This window comes from Cryptomeria japonica, unplaced genomic scaffold, assembly GCF_030272615.1.
Source record: "Cryptomeria japonica unplaced genomic scaffold, Sugi_1.0 HiC_scaffold_28, whole genome shotgun sequence".
NCBI classification, from domain to species: domain Eukaryota; kingdom Viridiplantae; phylum Streptophyta; class Pinopsida; order Cupressales; family Cupressaceae; genus Cryptomeria; species Cryptomeria japonica.
Window position 1 is genome coordinate 253,724 of NW_026728850.1, and position 5,701 is coordinate 259,424.

Consider the following 5,701-nt stretch of genomic DNA (forward strand, 5'->3'; position numbering starts at 1 on the left):
AACATTGTGGCTCACCTTGAATTGCGAATAATATGGCAACTATATTTGATGGGTAGAAGTGTAGATCCCTTAGGGATTTGTATTGACTTTATGGAATCATTGTATTTTTTTTCTAAGTGTATCCTTTTGCTTGTGAAATCCAATAGAGAGGTCTGTTTTAAAATCAATTTGTTGATCGATGGTCATCCCCAAACTTGCCATACTTAATACTTGCAAATGTGGTTGCAACTTTAGGTTTCCATCACCGATCATCTTGATTGCATTTTCAATCAAATAATTCATTTCCGCGGGATAGTAAATTATTCCTATAAAAATTGAAATACATATGAAAACTATTACGCAATGAATGTAAACTATAAAACTTTACCTTATGAAGCAGACATTGCAAATGAAGTTGAAACAATAATACCTATTTAACCATGTATAATTAATGTTGAAGATACAACATAGTTGTTTCCAAGATGAATTAATTTTTTGAAGTGTAATACATTTAGATAGGTTAAACATATTTTTTGAATAATACATGTCAATTTTCTTGTTTTGATGTTTTACAACAAGATAATGTCTTATGGAAGTTTACACTCTACATAATTAGAAAGAATGAATGGTGGTGAGTAAAAAGGGATACAAAATATGAGCAATATTCTATACGACTTGTAAAATGCCAATAATCTAAAAATAACATTTATTTTTACAAACATAAATATAAATGTGGATTAGAATGAGTGAATTAAAGATTTTTTAGTTATTACTAAGCTAAAAAATTATAATGAATTTATGTAAAATGGTAATAATTATTGATATAAACATATAGTTCCTATTATTGGTTTAGTTATGATTGATTAAAGCAAGATAGGCCTGGACCTCTTACATAACCACTATAAAGAAGCTACTTGAAGACAGAGGACCAGAGGAGGTCATACGGGCCCCACTAGGTAAGGTTGAAGCCAAATGAAACTTATAAAGTCTTAGAATTAAACCCTGGTGAAGAGGGAGAGTGTTCTTGGAAACCACCGACTGAGATAAGGAGGAGCAAATCCATAATTTTTTTTAAAATTTAGCTCCTATTATTGGTGTAGTAAAAATATTAGTTAGAACTTTTATTATGTGCCAACAATTGTAAGTAATTCAAATGAAATGTGGGACGTAATTTGCAATTAATTAATTATTGCTAGTAGGTATGATCACTTGTAAATACATCTATCACTAATTGTTGGAGAACAGTAATAGAAATTTAAAATAGGAAGCAACTCAAGAAAAGACCAAAAACTTGAAATATAAAAAATAAAGTTATTATATTTTATTAATGTAAGCAGCTAGAGAGGTGGGAATGGCGGGAACAACTGGAGTGACTGGTTTGAATTCGAATGGAGCAGGAGCAGGAGCGGGAAGATTGGGTGATGAAGGTTTCGGAGGCTCCCACGTGATGTAATCCATGGGAGAAACAAAACCTAAAGCTTCTGATGGCAGTCTCAACGGGTTTTGGGATGGGGACACCTTGCCGGTACCAACAAAAGAAAAAACTGACTTTACTGTTTTACCTTGTGGTGGGGAGGGTCCCAGAAAGTTTGTGGAGAATCTTAGGAAACCGGGATCTCTAGACTGCAACAGAAAATGGTCTACTTTATTTGGGTCAAACCTCAAATGCAAGGCTATTGCGCCTCTTCCCCATAAAGTGGACCTGAAGTTTGGCTCTTGTTCAATTTCTATTCCAGATTGTATCGTGGAAAAGAATATGGCTAATCTGACCCCTATCCTGGTTGGCAAGTTTATTGGCCCTCGACCTAATATTGAAGCTGTTAGGGATTCGGTGTCTCGTAAATGGAAGGGAAAGGGTCAAATTGATGTGGTTTCCATGTCTAATGGTTTTTTCTCCTTCTCCTTTGCCTGTGAGGAGGACCTTCGATCTTTCTTAGCGGGTGGTCCCTGGATGTTAGGCAAATCATCGTTGGCTCTCAAGAAATGGGAACTAGGCTTTAACCCAAAGGAATGGGAATGTAATGAGGCCCCTATTTGGGTGCGGCTACCAAATTTTCCTATGGAGTTCTAGGGTGAAGAAATCTTTGCTGGGATTGTTGGATGCTTTGGTGAGCTCCTTTCAGTTGACCCAGTGACCTCTGCGAAGACGCGTCTAGTGTATGCTAGAATCTGTGTGAATGTTAAACAATCTGCTAATTTGCCAAAGGAGATTGGCCCCTTCTCTAAGCTGGGCAAATGGGTTTAGAAAGTCGAGTATGAATCTATTCCCTTTACTTGTTTCCATTGTAAAAAAGTTGGTCATTGGGCCAGGGAATGCCCTTCTAAGCCTATGCCTAAGAGGAGTTGGAAGAAGAAAAATGAGACAAAGGGGGTGGATTTGGTGGAGTCTCCGTCCTTAGATCCCACTCCATGTATGGATGGAATGAATAATATCCCATGTGTTCAGGTTGGTCCAGATCCAAATCCTTCAAACCTAGATCCCTTGAATGAGGGGGGGGGGATGCAGGGGGAAGTTTGAAGCCCGAGGAGATTTCTAATGGGGATAAGTCTATGACGGAGGTTCATAGGGTTAAGGATCCTTGCATCCACCTTGTTGTTGATGTTGGGAATTTATTGGATTCAAACATTACTGACGATGTGACCCAGGATGATGATAATCCAAATCTGTTTATTGAGGTAAAAACTAAGCACAAAAAAAGGAACTCCCCAAATGGTCATTTATTAACACTGGTTTCTAGTGGTGTTAAGACTAGAAACAAACAAAAGGTGGATTGTGGATCTGATTTGAGGGTAGTGGGGAGGCCTCCCAATGCGATTAGTAGAGACAACAATAGTCAGTATTCCATTGTTTATGGAGTCCAAATAACACTACAAGACATGGGGATTGGTTCCCCCCATCTAGTCAAATGAAAGTCATTTCATGGAATATTAGGGGATTGAATCATTCCCACAAACATGATCTTCTATCCAACCTAGTTAGAGATCACAAGCTAGATATATTCTTGTTCAAGAAACCAAAATGCCTGGTTGTAGAGTGGAAAAGATCAAATTGGTTATTTTTAGAGATTGTGGAACTAGTTGTGCTAATGCTAATGGGGCTTATGGTGGTACTGCCACTTTGTGCAATCCTAGATGGCTTTTGGGTAAGGTTGTCTTTACTTCTCCTAATCACATTGCCACTAGATTTACTAGTCTATCTGATGGATCATCTTGGATCATTTCTAATATCTATGGTCCAAATGGGAAAAACGCTATAAAAATGCTCGGGTCCTGTATTATTAATGCTAGAATGGCTTTCCCAAATGGGAAATGGATTCTATTGGGGGATTTTAATACCCCATTATCTAGTATGGAAAAGGCTGATGGGATGCTTGTTTTGGAAGAAAGTAGGGAGGACTTGGTGGATATGATTAACTCTCTGTGTTTGTTAGACATTAATCTCCTTGGAGCTAAATTCACTTGTTCCAACAGAAGAAGTGGGGGGGGCCTCATCCAAGTCAGACTGGACAGAGGTATTATTTCTCCTGAGTGGATTCATAATGCTTCTTGTAGATTAAATGTGTTGTCCAGAATTGGGTCTAATCATTTCCCGATTTTTCTGATTATATCCCCTTTAACTGGGAGGAAGGCCTTCCCCTTAAGGTTTGAGAAGATGTGGCTTTTAGCTCTGGATATTTATGACAATATTTCTAAATGGTGGAATGTTGACATTCAGGGAACTGCAATGTTTAGAGTGGCTAATAAACTAGCCAATATTATTTCCAATATCCAACTTTGGAATAAAGTTTCCTTCAGCAATATTTTTTAGATAAAAGAAAACCTTAAGAAAGATTTGGATGATGTACAGTCTCAGATTCAAGATGTGGGGTATGATCCTATGGTTATGGATAAAGAAGTTGAGTTACTTACCAAGATTCATGATATCATCTCTAAGGAGGAGGAATTCTGGAATCAAAGGTCCAAAGATTTATGGCTCAAATCTGGTCACAAAAACATGAAGTTTTTTCATATGACTATCCTCAAACATAGGGCCTCAAACAAAATCAATAAAATTTTAGTGGATCATGGCTGGATTGATAAGCATGAGGAGTTAAACTAGGAAGCCATTATATATTTTTCCACTCTTCTTTCGGATGATGGCTGTCAGGATGTTAATGCTCAAGATGAGATCCTGTCGAAGTTTAGATGTACTGTTTCCCAAGACATGAATAAGGAGCTAACCATAATCCCATCTCATGATGAGGTTAGAGCTGCAGACTTTTCCTGTGAAGGTAATAAAGTTCTTGGCCCTGACGGTTTCCCTATGTTTTTCAAACTTTTTGGCAGATTATTGGTTCGAATGTTGTGGATGCTGCTAGAGAGTTCTTTGGTTCCTGATCTCTTCTTAAGGAACTAAATGCTACCTTTTTTTGTCCTGATCCCTAAGAAACCTGATGCCTATTCCTTTCAGGACTTTAGACCCATTAGTTTATGTAACTCGATCTATAAAATCTTTACCAAGATCATTGTGTTTAGGCTTAAAAATTTGCTGCATTCTTTGATTTCGAAGCATCAGAATGGTTTCGTACCTGGTAGACAGATTTTGGATTCTATTATTGTTGTCCATGAGAATATCCATTCTTTAAGAAATCGGGCTTCTTGTTGAAGTTGGATCTTCTCAAATCTTATGATCAGGTCAATTGGATTTTTTTGTTTAAAGTGCTTCAATCCTTTGGTTTTGGTAACCATTTCATCTAGCTTGTCAATCAGTGTGTTACCACTCCCAAATTTTAGGTTTTGGTCAATGGTTCGATGTCTGTTTGTTTTTGGCGTCATGGGGTATTAGACAAGGGGATCCTCTCTCCCCGTTTCTCTTTATTCTGATGAGTGAAGCTTTTGAAAAAACTATCCAGAGAGATGTTAGGAAGAGCAATTTGAGGGGTTTACAACCTTCTTCCCAAGCTACTATTTGCTCCCACCATCAATTTGTTGATGATACACTACTGATGGGGGAAAGTTTGATTAAAGAAGCAAATACTATTAAAGCTATCCTAGATACTTATGAGAAAGGATCGGGGAAAAAAGTCAGTCTGTCTAAAAGCTCCATTTTCTTCATGAATACTTCTGAGAATAGAAAAATGAAGATTGCCAATATTTTGGGCTGCAAAATGGGTGTTCTCCCTTATTCATATTTGGGTCTGCCCTTGTGTGTGGGACCTACCTCGGACTCCTTCTGGTCTAGTCTGATTGATAGATTTCAAATGAAGCTGGCTGGTTGGAAAGGAGCTTTGTTAAGCCAAGCGGGTAAACTTCAATTAATTAAGGCTTTTCTTCAGAACCTTCCCGTGTATGCTATGAGTCTATTTAAAATCCTGGCCAAATTTGCTGATAGAATGAAAGTATACAAAAGAAATTGCTTTGGTGAGGTTCTAAATCCAAGAGTAGGCTTCATTTGTTCACCTGGGATCAGGTTTGTTTGCCTAGAAATAGAGGAGGCCTGGATATCAGACATCTAAGAGACTTTAATAGAGCTTTAATGGCTAAGTAGCTATGGAGATGTTTAAAGGAGAACAATGAATTGATCGATATTTTCAAGGACTAATACCAAATTCATGATTTCCAAAGAATGTTGGAAAATTATTCCCTCCCGACTTCTGTCTCTCATATTTGGAATAATTTCTTCAGATCCTCTTTCATTATTTCTCACGGAAGCCGATGGGTTCTAGAAAATGGTAGAAATATA